Genomic DNA, 20,995 nt, shown 5'->3' on the forward strand with positions numbered 1-20,995 from the left:
TATGATCTACATTATTGTGAAACTAATGCTAAGGTATGGTATGGAATGTCCTTGCGGTTTTTATTGCTATCTAGATTTTGGGGGTTGGTTTCTGCAATTTTTGATCCGTTACTTGAAATTTTGCGCGCATCCTTCCACATTAGGCATCTGCTATGGGCAAATATAACACTGGAGCCATGACCCGTTACCAAAAGATATATGTTCCTTATTTGATTTATGGCCTAAATATGGGCCAAGTCTTGGACTATGGACTGGCAAGCCATACGTGTAAGCGTTTTACGTTTACTTATATTCTAAAGCCAATTCTTTTGTCAAAGTTAGTTGATGAGAAAAGAAAATCTTTCTCCTGTAATTTTCTGTTTGTCAAGACTTTTGGGCCCTTGGCCCTTGCCAATCGAAACGGTGCATAATTCGTGCGTTTTATCTCGTGCCAACCAAACGGCTTGTTAAACTGCTTTCCGTACTGTTTGATTTACTAAGTATAATTAATAATTGACAAGCATCCAACCATATAAATCAAAATATTTAATAAATTTAAAAAATAAATTTGATAATTTTTAGTAGTAATACGATACTCAACAGTTATAGGTTATATCAACTCCCAATAACTAATTTAATTTTATTATTTATTTTGATCATATTATTTTTTTTAATTTTAATTTAAAAATTAATATTATTAATATTTTTATATTTTTATTTATAATTTTAATATTTTAATTAACATATTTTAATTTTTATTAAAATATTTTTTATTAATAACATAAAATATAAAATATTTATTTATATATAAAAATTTAAAATTAATTATAAATTTTTCCTTTATCAATGATAATTACTTTGTTATTTTATCAATATTTTTAAAATTATTTAATTATTTTTAAAAAAATTTAATTATTTTTTTATTTTAATAATAAAATAAATAATATAATATAATAGATTAATAATTATATTTTTATTTTAATAATATAATAAATGATATAATATATTAATTAGATGATTGTATATTTAATTTAATAATAAAATAAAATAATATAATATATTTATAATTTTATATTTATTTCAATAATAAAATAAATTATTCATCACCAACAATCAAATATAGTTTTAACAAACATTTAACATGAATCAACAAATATTTAACATAAATCAGCTATAATCGATTCACTATCAACTATCGATAAATATATAATTATCAATTGTATTTAACAGTTAAATCAAATAAGTCCTTAGTAAGTTTAAAAAAATAAAATAAATAACTTTTAGGTAGGTGATATATTATCCATCAGTTACAGTTTATATCAATTCTATTTTTAAAGTTGTTTCTCAATAGCTGATTTGATTTTATTATTTATATAACTTATTTAATTTTATTATTTGTTTTGATCATATTATATTTTTAAATTTTAATTTAAAAATTAGTATTATTAATACTTTTATATTTCTTTTTTATAATTTTAATAAACATATTTCAACTTTTATTAAATTATTTTTTATTAATAACATAAAATATTTATTTATCTCCAAAAATTTAAAATTAATTATAAATTTTTTATTAATAATAATAATTATTAATTATTTTAAAAAAATAATATTTTTTTTATTTTAATAATAAAATAAATAATATAATATAATAAATTTATAATTTTATATTTATTTTAATAATAAAATAAATTATATAATACATACATTTATTAATCATATTGCATGTTAATAATAATAATTAAATATAATTATTAGTTAGCTACTAACAATAACAACCGTAAACTAACGGTTAAACGAAACAGCTCTCAGTTCCCCTTTTTCTTACAATGGACCTAGGGATGGGTAATTCAAACCCTAGATCAAAATGGAAGGAGGTCATGGAAGCGATGCGGAGAGAGAAGACGAAGATTCGGAAAGCGAACTGCTTCGTGACCGTTTCAGGCTCTCTACAATCTCCATAGCTGAAGCAGAAGGTTCAATTTCTTAACCTAATACTCTTTACCTGTATTTTCATTAATTTGTCTTAGCAATAGAGTGGATTTGTTTTCCTGATACAATTTCACCGGTTTTGCATCGTTCATTTTGAGCAGCAAAGAAAATAGAATGGATATGTCTGAACCAATAATTGCTTGCATTGCCGATTTGGCCTTCAAATATGCAGGTAATGTTTTTAACTACTTTTTTATTACAATTTTTCATGTAAGGAACTAAGAATTGCTAATGTTCCTATCAATTGTCCTTATTTATCTGTTCTTTTACATATTTTTATGATAAATTTCATGCGACATGTAAATCTTTAGCTATGTATTTTGTCATCTGTCACTTGGACTCTTGGAAGCAATTTCAATTGTTGAGTGAAGTTTGGTAATCACCTTTGGTGGCAAAACTATATAATGTTTGTTTGAAAATGAAATCTGTTAAGATACGTAAGTAGCAAAGTTTTTCTTATGACTCAGTTAAATTGTTCATGCCTTTTGGGTAGAGTTGGGCTTCATAATATTAAAGTCAACCCCTAGTCTCAATGTCGTCTTACAAATTTTACACTCTAGATGTCTAACCCTGAGCGTGAGTAGTGTATTACAGATGTCCAGTCCTACAAATTTAGAGGGACGTCAGTTGTCCCTTGCAGTTCCCCATTGCATATTATTATAGTACTTATTAGATATAACAAAGAATGATTATGCATTTAATGAACACAATTTGTTCAAAGGTGAGGAATGTGTTTACCAGATGTACTATCATTGGTTCACAAATATCTGATTAAGCTAATGAAATGGGTGCTTTTCCAAAAACCAGAACAATTGGCAAAGGACCTTGAGTTTTTTGCATGGCATGCTGTTTGTAAATCTGTGAACATGGAGTATGTCATACTTTCGGTAAGTTTTCTTAAGTAATCGAGTTTGCATGAATCATTAACCTTAGAAAACTGCATGAATGGATTTTTTTTTTTTTTTTTTTAAAAAAGAGGAGTTTCTCTCTCTTGTTTTAAGAGAGATTTTTCTTTCGACTTTTTGCCTGCTTGGGTTTCTCTCGGTACTGCTGAGGAGTTTCAATCTTGCTTTCCCTGCCCTTCGAGGAAAGGAAGCATTTGTTGTTAGTCTCTCTAGACAGGCTTCAGGCAGCTCTCCTGATGCATCCCACATCAGTTAGCAAGGGAAGTTTCGTGTGTTATATATATGGGTTTGCAATCCTCTTCTTACAAGCTGGCTTGTAAGATGGACTTAGATAAGTTCATATTAGTTGGTATTAGAGCCTCATCTTGTCTAATTGGTGGGCAATGGTCACGGTTCTCTGAATGAGGACATACAGTCTAAGGAGGTAGGGAATAATGCATCTCACATCGGTTAGCGAGGGAGGTCTTGAATGTTATATGTACGGGTTTGCAACCTCTCCTTACAAGCTAGTTTTTAAGGTGGAGTTAAATAAGTTCATATCATCTCCCTCATCCTTGGGTTCGGCATGCATATTTTTTATTTTTAGTTTTTGCTGGTGCGGTAAAATGTGAGAGCTATCTTTGAAAACCTATGTATGGTTTGTTACTTGTTGTGTTAGGCCAGCTATTGAGATGGCTGATTGAATGTTGGAGGCGTTGGTTGCTGTTGGGTTTGCGACTGTGCTGAGCATCAAGACGTTTCTCCTTGATTTGGCTATTTCTCATCTTCGGAATTTGCTTCTACATTACGACTGGGAAAGCTGTCCCAATGGCTATGAGGGTTGAAAAGCACTATGACAGCGCCTTTTTGTCGTGGCAAAGCTGAGCAGAGCTTTGTGGAGAAAATGGCGATCAACGTTGTGAGGGAGAGGCTATGTTGTGATGGGTGACTTTCTGGCAATGATAAGCTGTGGAAGAAGGCGAAGGTGGGTCACTGGTTAAGCTCTTCTTTGTTTTGGTAGGGTTTCTAAGAAGGGGATGGATTGATTTGTGGGTTGATTGGTTGGGTTTGGGTTGGTAAGGTCTGATGGGCTTGTCTGTTGCCACATAGTGTGGGCTTTTGTTTGTCTTTGTTAATGGTAGACCCAGTTTGTAACTATTGCTCTTATAAGCTTTTATTGCAAGTTTGGCATATTAAAAAAAAATATATATATATCTGCATGATACTGATGATTTTTCTTGTTTGATTGATTACATCATTCCTTTGGTCTAATTTCCCTGCAATTATTATGATAGTGATGTAGAAATTCCGAGAGGTGTCGAGAGAGATGAATTCGTCTTCCAAGCAAACCAATTCTTTCTTGCCTTTAATTTTTTTATTTTTTGTTTTCAATGTCAAAATTGAAAGAGATGCAGAGAGGAGAATATCCTTAAGCAGCATGTTTTGATTCCTATAGATGTGAGGGTCGAAAAAGGAAGACAAAGCTAGTAATAGTGCAGTAAATACTCATGATCTTTAAAATTTAAAAAATTTGTGTTACTGCATGCTAATGTTTGAATCCAAAAGGTAACCATTTGACTTGGTGCTGACTTTCCATGCTTCTCTGACTCTCTTATGGGCTCTCTATTAACGTGTTGGATCAGAACTTTTGGACGAATGCTGTCTGTTGTGTTTTCAGTTCTCTACTACTCAGTTTCTCATTTGGTTTTTTTTTCTTTTATTACCAATGTTATTCATCTATAAATCTTCTTACCAAGCCATCATGACATGTTGGGTTTCACTTTGCAGAGGAAAATGATATATGTAAATTATTTTACTAAATGCGCAAATCCTTCAAGCACTTGGGCCAATGCCACATATCAATATGCATTGTGGTTCTTACTTCAGGCCGTTGCATCATTGATTTGTGCCCATTGCCCGTTTCCTCCGTTGGGCCGAGAGTGTGTATACTACTGATGGAAATTAACCCTCTGTTTGCATGGAGGAAATAAAAAAAGAAAATAAATAAATAATATTTTTAAATTTTTTTATTTAAAAATTAAATAAAAAATAAAAAATTTGAGAGAAATAAATATTATTAGTATTAAAATATTTAAATGCTCTCAAATTTTTAAAAGACTCTATTGAGATTGTGAGAATATAATATTTATTTCTCATCTTTTCTTTTAGAAGAAAAATTATTTTGTATATATTTTAATAATTTATCTAAATAATATGAATTAAAATCAAATTTTTATTTTTTTATTTTTTCTTCATTTTTCTTTTTTAATTTCTCTTTATTTTCTAACACAAGTAAACATTCAGACAAAGAATAAAATGATAAGAGATTATAAATAGTATTTTTAATCTTTTTTAATAGATACTATTTTTAATCATTAATCATTCAAAATTTACAAAAAAAAAAGCATAAAAATTAGGGAATTTTATTGTCCTATGTAGGGGAAAAAGTTCTTAACCTTGTATATAAGTTTTCTCCAACTGTCGTTTCGTTTCTACTAGTGTGTTAACGTGGTAATATTCCTCAACTGTATCAAATTTAATCATTATAAATTTCCAGTTTGATTTGCCAAAAACTTTTCACCTATATAAAAGCTTAAGGAGGGTATATGTACACTACTTTTATGAAATGAGAAATGCCCGCGAAGTGATCAATTTCCAACCAAATTTGTTTTCCCAAATGCTAACATGAGTTGGCCGAGTTCCCAGTCTATTTGGCATTAAAGTTTAACTAAAAAATAATAACGGTCTATTTTTATTTATCATATTTAAATTTTATAATAATTGAATAACTTTATTTTTATAATAATATATTAATAACTTGCTAAATTATTTTTTATTTTATTTAAAATTTTATATAAATATTTATTATATTTAATAAAAATAAAAATTAATATTCTTGATTTTTTATATGTGATGAATAATTTTAAATTAAAAAAAAATCAAAAGAGATACATAAGAATTGAAGGAGGTAATATTTTTATAAAAAAAAATATTATTTTAAATATTATTAAAAATTTTATTATTAAATTATTTTTTTTAAATTAACTTTTAATATCTTTGATTAATATTTTTTAAAAAATATTTTTTTAATTTCAGAAATGAAGTCTGATTTCTTCACTGGATCACCGGGCCACCGACTCAACAGTATTCTTCCGTTAAGTCTGATTACTGTGCGGTTAATCAGCGAATTTGGTTGTCGATTTTTTTTACCTTTCTCTGACTCCAAAGACAAAACGCGGGAAATCATGATATCCAACTCGTTTTTAAACGGCAGGTCAGTCCAAAACAAAAATCTTCAAACTTAAAAAAGGATTAGATCGAGTTGTTGGGAGGAGAGTGATGAAGAGACTAAGTTTACTTTTGGCAGATCTCAAAGCCAGTAAGCTACCCGAGCCAGAGAAGGAAAACAGTCACAGACAACAGCTGCAGAAAAAGTTAATTCACTCTCTCTCTTTCCACCGCTGCAGACGAGCACGCGCCAAAGATGGTGAATTATTCTCACGTAACTGATGATGGTGAATTATACTCTCCGTCTCCCTCCAGCCTCCTTTGATTTTTCATTTCAAAACTCAAAAAATAAAAGAAATCGACACTCGCGCTCATCAAGTGGCGTGAGGATCGTTTGCTGTAACTTCCTTTTAGCTCCTTTAGCAATTTATGGTCCATCTTTATTTTCTGTTGCCAAGTGATGCTTACCCATTACGTAGTCAGAGCAGGCAAACAATTGAGCTATTGTCTTGTTCGCATCGAGGGCCCCAGCCTACTGGGAGCTTTACGATCTATAATCACATGGTCATGGTTTTAGCTAAGCGTCACGTACCCTATCGAAGCTTTTGCTAATGGAGGACGTGGATGCTTGGAGTTGCAATGCCTGATTTTGGGACTTTTGGATTCAGCACCTAACAATGGCTCATTAAGGACAGAGTGACCAACTTTAGGTTTACATTTAACAGGCCCCGAAAACTACGGCTTCCATCCTTTCTCAAATACTTTTGCTTTCCTCATAAAAGAAATTCCCAACTGCACTGAAATTATTAATATTTATAATTTCAACTTTAAATATATTAATATGAGATAAATATTTCATTACTAATTTATGATAATAAGAGTTTCATTTTTTATTATAAAAAAAATTATAATATAATTTTTTATAATAAGAGTTTCGTTTTTATTATAAAAAAAAATTATAATATAATTTTTGATAATAAGGGTTTATAAATTTTTGTTTATTATGTAGATAGTGGATCATTACCATGGTTCGACAACGAATGATAGCCCATGCCTTCGAGAACCAAGCTCTTACCACTAATTAATAGACACGTGGCTCAGAGATTCTTTTTTTTAACGTCTAGAAAAAAGTTCTCACTATCCCCGCTCGGTAAAGATTAAAGAATGCCCATTTGGGCGTCGTTTTCATGCAATACAACCAGCTTGTAGATCTAACGGTCATCAGGCCACCGCTACCACGTGAACTTTTTTATGTTTAGACTAATTATTATATACACTAATAGCGCTATTAGAAGTATTAAAAAATAATATTTCTTCTCTCATAAAAAATAAATTATTTTTATTATATATGAGATGAATTTTACATAATTATAAAAGAACATATATATACATCAAGTGAACCTAATAATTCCTCTCATCTTTAACCCCCTCTCCCCCTCCCTCTCTCTCTCTCTCTCTCTCTCTCTCTCTCTCTCTCGCTTTCATAACAACCATCCGATCAGCCGGAAACTCGCTCGAAACTGCATTCTGGACCCTTTGTCGCCGAAAAAAACAATCCGTTTTTTCTTTTGGACAGGATAATTAATTATATCATGTAGATATTGTACTTGCGTGCTTCCGCTTCAATAATTCTTACTGTTTGCTTTATATAATCGAATATCAATTCAAAATAAAATTAATGCTAATTTGGCTTTCTGTCAGATTTCTTGTTACAGTCTTTCGTGCATTATTACTATTTTTAAGGCCAATTGTCCATTCAGCAATTAATTTTCTTGAAATTTTTATTTTTTATATGATTTCGTAAAGTATGATTCAATCCTCATCTTTCAATTCAATTGGTGGAGCTTTTTGTGTAGGTCATGTAATAATCATAATACCCATCAAAATGTGGGAATTCATTTTGTATTCCGTGGTTTTTCGTTTTTGTTATTTATTTTGCTTTTTTTTTTCCCCTTTATGAATGTGCTTTTTTTTGTTAGATTTTACTTTAATTTTTTAAAATATTTGTGTAATAATTTTATGTCAATTTTTAAATTGAGATAAATACATTTATTGCAATAAATGAAAATTTCAAACTTGTTAAAATAAAGGAAAAAAAAAACTACGAGTTTTAATAATCATTAATGATGATTTATATTTATAACATATTATATTTTAAAATTTATTAATTTAAAATATTTATAAAAATAATGTTGAAGTTGATTTCTAACACGCCATAATAAAATTCACATTTATTGAGAAGTATTATAAAGTAGTTACGATAATTATTAGGCTCGACGCGGTCGTGTAGGACCACACTAGTTCCATCTAATCCAGCTGGCTCCTAAAAAAAAATTAATAAAAAAAAAAACAAGGCAACTCAAGACACCTGGCAGATAAAAGTTTCATTTTTTTTTTCACTCAATTCAATTTATTCTTTTAATAATATTTTATGTTTTTCTCTTAAAAGTTTATATATATTATATTTAAAAAAAATTATAGAAATATTTTATTTATATTAGGATATTTTTTATGGCCAATTGCAATTCTCTAATTTTTTATATTTACCTTATTTATTTTTATATGTAAAATAAATTATTTTTAATTTTTATATTTTATTCCAATATTTATTGTGAATAAACTTGATATTATGTAAAATTAAGCATAATTCATATTAAAAAAAATAATTTATCATTTATTATGTTTTTTTCTTTTGATAAATAGCTTATTAATAATATTTTTTCTTAAAATTAAAAAAAAATTAGGTTGAATATATTCAAATATAAGAAAACTTTTTTTTTTAATAGAGAAATGAGGGTAAGAAATTAAATCTGAATCTTTCAAGTGAATGCAACGAAAAGTTTCATCGTTTTCAAGTGATTGATGACATCTTCTTTTTCTTCAAACGCCACCAAATGCTTCAAAAATTACCCAACGTTGATGGCTTAACCAACCACTCTAATATCTACAAAGCAATTACTGTAACTTTTTTTAATTTGAATACATAATTAATTAAGTAATTGTACTATTAAATTAACAAAAATAATTATATTTTAGGTTTTAATTTTTAATACACCATTTTTAAATAGAAATTATTAAAGTTTATCAACATATTTTTGTATCATAAAAGAAACATTAAATTGTTAATTTAATAATAAAATTTTTATTAACATTTATATCATAGAATAACAGTAAAGATATCAACGGCTAGCAAGAAGAGAAACAAATGATGATAAATTATTTTTTAAAAATTTTTGAGTTATATTAAGGCTTTTAAAAGTAAATAGTTTAACCTTTGAGTTTTGATTCTGCCATTAGTGAGAGGGATAAATGATCAGACTGCCATCTTTTCTCTCCTCTCTCTCCTCTTTGTATCTTCTTTCTCTCTGTGATTTCATTTTTTTTTTATCACTTTTTAAAATTTTGTTGAGAATATGTTTTAATTATCAACAATTTGGGAACACAAAGCCATTAACTCTAACACTAAACCACAGTCGAAACATTAAAAAAAAAAATTTGTCTTTTGAAGATTAACAACCAAGAACAAAGTGTGTATTGGACTAATATCTGCCATATAAAATTTGAGCACTTAAAGAAGAATATTAAAAATGGAAGAGTAGTAATAGTGTGTAAAAAAAAAGATAGGATTGTTTAACTAAAAAATGGGACTTAAGCACAATGCGTAAAAAGGCCTGTGGTTTGTATTCACGTAAGCATAAAATAAAAGGGTTTGAATATCAAGCGGACAAGTCTATGGTTTTGAAATAAACCTAGCACCAACAATCAGTCCCAGCTCATGCAATTGATCCAACAAAAATCCTAGCTGGGAATAGGTATTATGCTCAAAACCAAAACAAGCATCTTTAAAGAAAATCATCGTTACATAAAGGGGACTCGCATCTTCATCGGAGGCCATCATCGGGTGGGAGATATTAGATATCGAAGCACCACTAGTGTAACACCTCTATATTAAACAGTCTATACATTCTACTATTCCGGTGATCAATGTCTGTTCGAACAGTCAGGATGTCTAGACATATGTTTGTATCATCTAAAAAAGCCCTAAATAAAAATTAATATAAATTATATGAAGGAAAAAGACAAATAAGAAAAATAAAGCATAAAAGGTTAAATGAGCCGGGGGTCATAACGATGAGTGACCGTACCGGGAAGTGACTGCGAGATCAGTTGCAACCCTAATTTTGTATGGGACATTATGACACCGTAGTCCTAGGAATTATTGCGAAGCTAGAGAAAATATAAAAACCATAGAAAAGAGTTGAGAATTAGGTCAAATAATTAGATAAGGGTTCAAGAAGCAATATAGTGTTATTGGAAAATCGGATCAAACCGGTAAGAGGCAATTTAGTCAATTCACCCTTAGAGGTGACTCATTACCTAAATGTCCAATAAAATGTGAGAAATTAAAATTACAAAAGATAGATTTAAATTGAAGAGGTTATGAGAAAAGAAAAGAAAAGAAAAGAAAAGAAAAGAAATTTAAATAAAGTTTTATGACATCACTAAAATGATGTAAGAATGACTTAATAAATTTATAATTTTTAATTATGAAAATTAAGGGATAAATACATAAAAAAAAAAAAATTAAGTGGTCCTCTTCTCTTTAGTTGCCGTCCATAGCTCTCTCTCTCATCTCTTTCTTCTTCTCTCAAAATTCACTATGAAAGCTTATGTTAAGCTTTTCTAAGCCTTAATTTTAACCCTAAATTCCCTACTTTCATTGAGAAAAACTTGTAATTGAGCCTTGATAAGAAGATTGGAGAAGAAAAATTCAAGAAGGAAGTGGGAAAGTAAAGAAGGAAAATGTCACACCTTACCCCTCTGTAAGGCATAACATGATCCCGTAGAATACCTAATGAACTACGGAATTTCACCTACCGATAACTCATTAAGTACCCTACACGGGATTTTAAAACCATTTTCTTACATTTTAGAAGTGGTGAGCGTTTTGGTAGGAATAAAAAATATTTAATTAGAGTTTAAAAACTATTTAAGATTTTTGTTCCATTTTATTTTTCTGTAAATTTTATAAAAAATTTCGGCAGAGTGCCGTTTGTATTTGGAGAAAATAGTTCTTCAAATACCTATAAAAAGCACTTCCAATAAATATTTCTACAACTCCCAACCTCCAAATAATCTCAATTCAACTCAAAAATTTCATATCAAACCATTTCAAAATAATTCCATCAACATTGCATTCAGTAAAGCTAATTTATATTCACAAGTTTAATTTACAGATATGAAATCCAAAAATAATACTATTACAGTTTATAAATACAATTGCTCAACTTTACATTAATATATATGAATAATATTTATTTACATTAAACTAAATTACATTGGGTATAACATAATACCCGTACAAAAAGATCAGCGAAGGCCTTGCCAATTCAGCAGTTCACTCTGCTGCTTTGTCCTTGCCCTTATCTGCGACAGCAAAATAAGCTATCGCTGAATATAAAAATATTCAGTGGTGCACAATAAAAAAATTTGAAATGCAATATATAAAACATTCATTGGTAAATCATAATTTAAATATTTCACAATTACATTTCACAAATTATCAAAACTCATTATAGCACAATTTTGATCAAACAATTTAATAAACACAGTGTTGCTAATTCATACACAACTTAAGCCATAACACAAAATTTTCGATCAATGCTGCATTGTACACCACAACAAAGCGATCTACAACCTCACTAATCGAAATCAATGAGGGAGGTGGCTAGCTAGCTAATGAGTACTCATCCGATCTACAACCTCAACTGGTAAACTAGAGAGGGAGGAAAATAATCGATCTCAAACCTGTAAATGGAGGAAGAATAATAAGGCACTGTCATGCTAAGTGTAAATCCGAAATCAATTTAAAGCAATTTGTTCAAATATTTCATGCAAATCACAATAAATTTCAAAAGTCACCTTTTCATTTACAAAGTGGCAAAACAAAAATTCTTAAACTCATAATTAACACAGAAATTTCATAATGCGTACTAAATCAAATTCTCAATGAGAAAATACTTAAATAAGGTTTATTGTGCGCAAACCTGACGTGAGTCGCCTCTAGGCCTTGACTCAGTCTCTTAGATCTTCCGGGTCTTTTTCAGCTGAAACACAAAATTTATAGTGTCTCAGTATCTTTGCCTCACAATAATTTCAATAATTAATCCCAATATGCTTAAACTTATATTCTTGAAAATTTTCATGTTGAGGTTACCATTCATAGTACTATTCAAGTAAAAATATTGACTTTCTTATGCTTAAAAGGTATGGGAACCCCAACTATACTCACATACCACATTTTGGTTACCAATTTTGTTGGTTTTGATAGTTTTCTCAAAACTTAATTCTTTTAGGCAAAATTACAAATTTTTAGTTTTTGTATCTTATTTTGCACTGTTCCATTTCTTAAATTGCTGTTAGAATTTGGCTAAGTTTTCTTCATAGAAGTTGTTCCTTATTGTCTTAACTTTATTTTCCTTTTTGAATCACTCTATTTGGAGTTTTGTAGCTCAAGTTATAGCCATTTGAATAAGGCTGGCCGGATTGGCCTAACCCAGATTTTCTGGGCACCAAAACTGGTTCTGGCAGTTTTAGGTTAGTAATTTTGGGTGGCTAAATGACTTAGTTAAGGGTATAATTTGGATTTGTGTTCATCATGAAAGTTGTAGGTCTATATCTCAGCTTTCTATAGGTAAAATTTCAGGTCATTTAGACCTACCTAGCCCAAGTTATGGCCAAATGAACAGAGTTCATTCATTTGGTCATTTTTGTACAGGGCAGAACACCCAATTTCGAATTTGGTCAATTTTTTCACTAGGTTTTAGTCACTTTATGGGCATGATTTCTAAATGAAAAATGTGTCATTTTGTATCTAGTTTCATTACCAACATACCAATTGGGTTGGTAAATTTTCAGTTTTGGTCCTTGAAAAGGACCTTGGTCCTGCTACCTGCAAAATGTCTATAACCAATCTGAATTTAAACTCAATTCCAACACTTCCTACACACCACAATTGGTCACATATGATAATTTTTCAGCTCAAACAAGGTCAAATATACTATTTGACTATTTCTCCAAATTTTTATCTCCTAAACCCTAGGTCTAAAACCCTAACCTTGTAATTCATTCACTTATTGCAAATAAAGTATCTCACTATGTTCTACACACTTAATTACACTTCTATATCACTTTAACTTCATCAAACTCAACCAATTTCAACTCCCATATAGGCTGGCTGAAATTACACATAGACTTCCAAAGATATTTTCTTTTCATTTTAAATATATTTCTAGGTTTATTCAACTATAAACATAATAATTCAACTAAAAATTCAAAGTTTAGCTTACTAACCTTCTCTTTGAAATTCAACCACCCAATTCCTTCACTTTTCTTTCAAACTTTCTTGATCAATTTTCCTTTCTAGTTGCCCAAACAAGGTTTAATTATGGAACTTGCAATTTCTATGGCTAAATTTTGGTTTCTTCAAGCTCAAAAATGAGCTTTCATGGAGGATTTTGAGAGGGAGAGGGTGAGAGATTAGAGACGGCAAAAGTGGGTGAGGAAGACAATTTTTTTCTTTTCTTTTCTTTTATAAATTTTGACTTAATTATTACATAATTATCCCACATTTTTTTTAATATTTAATGATTAAGTTTATTACATAATGTATGATGTCATGCATGATGTAATAACTTTTTCACTTTTTCTTTTTCTTTCTTTTTTTTAATTTTTTTATTAGTTCTTAATTTAATTCTCAATTCCAAAATTTTCTTTTCTCCAATTTTATTTGACAGTCAGGTCAGGAGTCAGCTCTATGGTCAATTGACCAAATTGCCCCTTGCCTGTTTGATCCGGTTTACAAATAATTCAATATTTCTTTCAGATCTCTGACCTAATTATTTGACCGGCTTAACAATTCTTTTTCATGATTTTATCTTTTCCACTGTGTTCACAATAGTCCTAAAGACCGCGGCGTCACATTTTACGGTTCGAAATTTGAGTTTAAATCGATCTCGCAGTCCTTCCCGAAAATGTCACCCATTGCTATGACTCTCGGCTCATTTAACCTCTTATGTTCTGTTTTTCTTATTTATACTTAACTAATTGACAATTACTAATTATTTGTGTTCAGGCTTATCTAGTTGTCTTAGATGTAATTCTAATCTCCTTAATTATCTGGACCAACACGGGTCACCAGAATAGTGAAATATACCAGGCTATGCAAATAGGAGTGTTACAGAAAATCTAACAAAGAGGTTAGTAATAGTTCTTTCAAATTTCTCTTTATAATCATGCTTAGGCACCTCAACTAAGTTAGAATTTGTGTAAAATAAAACAAAAAAATTATATGTTATGGGAACAATGAAAATTGGCAGCCATGAGTGTTGGGGGAAAATGATGTGTTTCATTTCAATTAATTATGTATCTAAGTTCAATTGAGTATGGAAATGTGTCTTGGACACTTTAATTTCATGAAATGTAGCAAATTACAAAATTAAGGTTTATGGCAATTAGAAATTTGGGGAATTGCTGCCAATTGACTTAATTGAGGTTTAAATTGGTCAATTGGTATGATTTAAAGTGTGATTGAATGCATAGATTGGATTGAAAGGGTGAATGTGGTGCTGCCCCAATCTGGACAGCCTGACTATGGTCTACTCAAATGGCCATAATTGCAATTATGTTGCTCTAATTGGTATGAGGCCAATTGGAGATGAAAATTAAGACCAAAAGTTACAATTTTGTATAGAAACCTTGCCCTAAAACTGACTTTAATTTGGTGAAAAACTAGGTTGAATCCAAATTAGGTACATTGTCCCTGTATATAATTGACCATATGAACAGTACTTGTTCAAATGGTCATAACTTAGTGTAGAAAGGTCCAAATGACCTAATTTTTATGGCATTAGAAAGCTATGACACAGTAGAACAACTTTAATGAAGAAACTAAACCCAAATTCTCACCAGAACTAAGTCAAATTGTCAACCAAAATTGGTTCCTAAAATCTGCCAGAACCCTAATTGCTCAGAATTTCTGGGTTTTGACCCAGTCCAGCCAGCCACCTTATAAATAGCATAACTTGAGCTACAAAACTCTAAATGGAGTCCTTCAAAAAGGAAATTAAAGCTAAGACATTAAGGAACAACTTTGATAAAGAAAAGTTGACCAAAATCCCATTGTAGAAAGACCAATTGAACAGTAGAAGCTAGTGACCTTAAATTGAAAATTTACAATTTCTCCTAGAAACCTTGAATAGATTTTGGCAATCAATACCAACAAAAAGGTGACCCAAAATGTAGTATATTGGTGTAATTAGAATTAACATACCTGTTTAGTATGAAAAAGTCAATATTTTGACCAAATTGTCAAATGAATAGTAACCATAACATACCATATACAAATAATTCAACTTTTAGGGGAAATTGTGAGAGAAATTCAGTATGCATACATTTAAGTGTTAGATTAATTATAGAATGAGTTGAAGGAATTTTAAAACGCCTTAAATTGTGTATTTCAGTGGATAAAAAAATTGGGAAAAATAAGGATAACGTGAGTCAAGGCAGAGAAGCGACTCACAAAAGGTTTGTGCACAATAACTTTTCACCTTTAATTTGCTATTAGAAAATTTATTTGAATACATTTTGAAATAATTTATGTTAAATAATGCATTGAGAATTATTGTGTTGCCTACTTTGTAAATGGAATTTGAAATAAAAATTGATTAATGTTTTGCATGAAATGTTGAATAATATGATTTTAAAATTGTTTTTTTTTTACACTTTGTATGGCAATACTACTATGTGCCTCCTCCATTTACGGGGTTGAGATTTACTATTTTCCTCCCTCTCTGGCTTGCCACTTTGAGATTGAGATCGGATGAGTACTCATATAGCTAGCTAGTCACCTCTCTCATTGATTTTCGATTAGTGGGGTTGAGATTGTTTTGTTGTGGTGTACAACACGGTATTGATCAGAAATTTTGTGTAATGACCTAATTGTGTATTGATTGGCAACACTGTGATTTATAAATTATTTTGACAAAATGGTATTATAAAAGTTAACTTCAATCTCTTAAATTATGAGTGTGAAATGGTTTAAATATGTACTTATTGATGTATGTTTTGATATTCAACATCTTCAAATTTTTATTGTGCGTCACTGAGTAAAACTTACTCAACGATGGCTTTTATTTGCTGTCGCAGATAGAGGAAATGATAAAGCAGTAGAGTGAGCTGCTCTGGTGACGGGAGGACATTTTGAGGATTTTTGTACGGGTATATTGTTTATACCCTTGTAATTACTTTTGATATAAATATTTTTATTCATATGTCTCTTTTGTATTAGTTGAGCAGTTATGCAATAAAATTTTTAATAATATTATTTCTAATTTTTTTTTCTTTGAACTGAGACTTTTGTATGTAAATTAAATTAAATTAAATAAATTTGATGTTTATTCTAAATGTGTTGAATTAAGAATTGATGAGTATTGAAAACGTATTAAGTTGTATTGATGGAAATGAATTCATGTTGTGTTGAGATTGTGTTGAAATGAGAAATGTTGGAGTTGGGTTTGAGAAAAATACATTAGAATTGCTTTCTTTTCAGGTTTTGAAGAACTATTTTCTCAAATTACAGTCGGCACTCTGCTGAAATTTTTATAAAATTTACAGAAAATCATAATTACCAAAATATTTGTTTATGACATAAACTCCAACTAAAGGCTTTTAAATAATGCTTTAACATTACTTTATAATTTTAAAATAAATTGAATTTGTTTAAAATTCATTGTAATGTATTTAATGAGTTGTCGGTAAATGAAATTTAGTAATTCATTAGGTATACTACGGGATCATGTTGTGCCTTACGAAGGGGTAAGGTGTGACAACTAGAGACATGCATTGGCTTTTATCCTCATTCTCCTTCCTCTCTCCTCTTCGTACATTCTTTCTCTTTTTGTGTCTGCTTTTATCTATGCCTTTGTTTTTTTTTTTTTTTTTATCATTCTCTTTAAAATTTTGTTGAAAATATGTTTTCAATTGTCAATAATTTGAGAACACAAAGCCATTAACTCTAACACTAAACCACAGTATAAACATCATAAAAAAAAAAAAAAAGAAAAAGATATATCTTTTGAAGATTAACAAGCAAGAATGAAGTGTTTATTATGTTAATATTTGCCACATAAAATTTTGAGTGTTTAAAGGAAAACATAAAATAGAAGAGTATTAATAGTGATTTTTTTCTAAAAAATATGATTGTTTCACTAAAAAATGGGCTCATAGCTCAATACATAAAAAAGCCCATGACTTGCATTCACGTAAGCATAAAACAAAAGGGTTTGAAATCCAAATAAACAAGCCTAGCACCAACAATTCATCCCAACCCATGGAACTAATCCAACAAAAACCGTAGCTGGGAATAGGTATTGTGCTCGAAACCTAAACCAGTATCTTCACCAAAAATCATCATTGTGTAAAAGGGACTTGCATCTTCAACGGAGGCTATCATCGGGTAGGAGATATTGGATACCGAAACTCCACTAGAGACATGCATTGGCTTTTATCATCATTCTCCTTCCGCTCTCCTCTTCATACCTTCTTTTTCTTTTTGTGTCTACTTTTATCTGTGCCTTTTTTTTATCATTCTCTTTAAAATTTTATTGAAAATATGTTTTCAATTGTCAATAATTTGAAAACACAAAGCCATTAACTCTAACACTAAACACAATATAAACATCATAAAAAAAGAAAAAGATATATCTTTTGAAGATTAACAAGCAAGAACGAAGTGTTATTACGTTAATATATGCCACATAAAATTTTGAGTGTTTAAAGAAAAATATAAAAATAGAAGAGTATTAATAGTGTTTTTTTTTTCTAAAAAATATGATTGTTTCACTAAAAAATGGGCTCAGAGCCCAATACATAAAAAAGCCCATGATTTGCATTCACGTAAGCATAAAACAAAAAGGGTTTGAAATCCAAATAGACAAGCCTAGCAACAATAATTCGTCCCAACCCATGGAACTGATCCAACAAAAACCTTAGCTGGGACTAGGTATTGTGCTCGAAACCAAAACGAGTATCTTTACCAAAAATCATCGTTGTGTAAAAGGGACTCGCATCTTCAACGAAGGCTATCATCGGGTGGGAGATATTGGGTACCGAAGCACCACTAGAGACATGCCTTGGCTTTTATCATCATTCTCCTTCCTCTCTCCTCTTCATACCTTCTTTCTCTTTTTGTGTCTGCTTTTATCTGTGCCTTCATTTTTTTTTATCATTCTCTTTAAATTTTTTTTGAAAATATGTTTTCAATTGTTAATAATTTGAGAACACAAAGCCATTAACTCTAACACTAAACCACAATATAAATATCATAAAAAAAAAAGAAAAAGATATATCTTTCGAAGATTCACAGGCAAGGACGAAGTGTTTATTACGTTAATATCTATCACATAAAATTTTGAGTGTTTAAAGAAAAACATAAAAATATAAGAGTATTAATAGTGATATATTTTTTTTTCTAAAAAATATGATTGTTTCACTAAAAAATGGACTCAGAGCCCAGTACATAAAAAAGCTTATGACTTGCATTCACGTAAGCATAAAATAAAAGGGTTTGAAATTCAAATAGACAAGCCTAGCACCAACAATTTGTCCCAACCCATGGAACTGATCCAACAAAAACCTTAGCTAGGAATAGGTATTGTGCTCGAAACCAAAACCAGTATCTTCACCAAAAATCATCATTGTGTAAAAGGTACTCGCATCTTTAACGGAGGCCTTCATCGGGTGCGAGATATTGGATACCAAAGCACGACTAGAGACATGCATGGCGAAAGTATCCAACGAAAGAGACCTTAGCACAATAATACTCAAATGGTTTGAGCAACAGTTAAGTTTAATAGAAAATATCAATAAGCATGAAACCAAGGCAACTAGAACACAAAACCTCATGGGAGGAAGAAAGAAGAGGAAGAAAGAGAGAGCCCTTTAACCTCTCACTCTCATTTAGTCGGATGGGGTAACCATAGTCCACATATAGGTAGCTAGCACTTCTACCCTCAAGATCTCTCTTCCTCCAAATATAGTAGCAAAACCACCAAACTCAAAAGGCAAAGCTCTGATCTACACAAGGAGAAACACAGTAACATAAGCGAATCAAGCAAATAAGACCCTCTCTTCTAACTCATAACTGCAACCAAATAACCTAATAAAATACTATTTACACCCCACACAATAGAGGGGAGAAAGGCTCACTATAAAAGGAGGAGGAGACCTCCCCTATTTAGATGGAGCAAAGGAGACCGTGACTTTGATAGAGATAAGGAAACTGAAAAACTTTTATTTGAACAAAATCAAAATTTAGAGATTAAATCGTTGACTTAAAAATTTGATGAATATGTATGCTAATTTTATCATAGTTCAGCGATTAGAAAATAATATACCCACCTTATTATAGTTTAGGGATTAGAAAATATTATCCACCAAATTAAAGTGTATTTGATCATTTTTCCTTCAAAACAAAAGAACAGATTGCAGAGTGCCGGAACTGGAACACACAATATCAAAGCTCCTTGAAGTTTCTTGAGCAGCTTTCTAATATGAATAACCAATAAAATGAGAAAGCGTGGAAGCCTGGAGTAAAGTACTTCGAATAAATGCTTTTCTAATTGTTTACGCAGAGACCTACATTCAAATTTCTTTACAACGACGCCGTTCTAACTAGTCTCAGCTTAAAATGGCTAACGGCTTCACATTTTCTTTAGTCCTTTTCCTTTAGTTTTGAGCAACGGACAGGGTCATATGATCGGATGACAGAGTTGCTTATTAGGTGGCAATTAGGAAGATTAATACGCTAAAGATTAGATTAATAACTAATGCATTTTGCAAACTGCCAAATCACTTTGAAGGATTATATTACCCAACTTCTTGAATCGGACCTAATTAATGGGCACACGGCCGAATTTTTATCCGGCCAAATTCTAGCCGGATTTAAAAGATTTTGTTCAGATTCGACTTGACCTGTCTAATCAAAATAAAATTATTTTCTAAATTAAATATAATAAAAATAAAATTGCATTTTAAGCCTGATTCCAACCGTCTGCTCCTATAACCTAATTAGGTCCAGACTCAAAAATACTCAATTTCAACGAAATTCTATTCCCGTGAACAAATCTAACATTGATTATTACAAAAATTTATATTTTAATTAACCTATTAATTTATAGAAAACAAATTTAAGAATATTGTCCATTACCTTATATATAACAAAAAAAAAATAGCGACTTCTACAGTGCCATAATTAATATTTTTTCTAAAAAAAAAGAGTAATATTCCAATAATAGACAAGGGGGAGGATCTTATTACCCAATGCAATATTAAATATGACACCCTCATAAGTTTGTCCTCAAATCCATTAACATTTCGTACACGACACTTATTTTCTAGGCAATTTTTAGAAAGATCAGTGTACACTTTACAATTCACAAGTCTATGCAATCAATTTATTTCCCCCAACACTTTTATATATAAATATAAAAATATATTGCATTTTTTATTAGCCCAATGGCATCAATCTTAATAATATATTCTATTAATTCAACGAGTTAAATTTATAATGATTTTTTAAAAAATATTTTTATTATTTTAAAATAAAAAAAATGAAATGAAATAAATTTATAAAGTATAACTACCCATACAAAACTCACCAAATTTCTTAGAGAGTTTTTGATTTACCTGTTGGATGCAGTTGATAGCTGATAGACACCCAAATAGGTGAACTAGAGTATTTGATAAGTTTAAAAAAATAAAACTGATAACTAATGGATAACTGATATGGTATTTTGTATTAATTCTATTTTTAGAGCTGTTTCTCATCAGCTGATAGCTGATTTGATTTTATT

The 20,995-nt window shown here is 30.1% G+C and overlaps 1 long non-coding RNA gene across 1 annotated transcript; it reads left to right on the forward strand.

Moving 5' to 3' along the window:
* The first annotated feature begins 1,776 nt into the window (after positions 1 to 1,776).
* LOC110659701 (uncharacterized) lies at positions 1,777 to 4,084 on the forward strand. The gene is made up of 4 exons (XR_002495773.2): positions 1,777 to 1,955; positions 2,073 to 2,143; positions 2,779 to 2,858; positions 3,535 to 4,084. It is a non-coding gene; the product is annotated as an uncharacterized LOC110659701 (long non-coding RNA).
* Positions 4,085 to 20,995: the final 16,911 nt, after the last annotated feature.

This window comes from Hevea brasiliensis, chromosome 13, assembly GCF_030052815.1.
Source record: "Hevea brasiliensis isolate MT/VB/25A 57/8 chromosome 13, ASM3005281v1, whole genome shotgun sequence".
NCBI classification, from domain to species: Eukaryota; Viridiplantae; Streptophyta; class Magnoliopsida; order Malpighiales; family Euphorbiaceae; genus Hevea; species Hevea brasiliensis.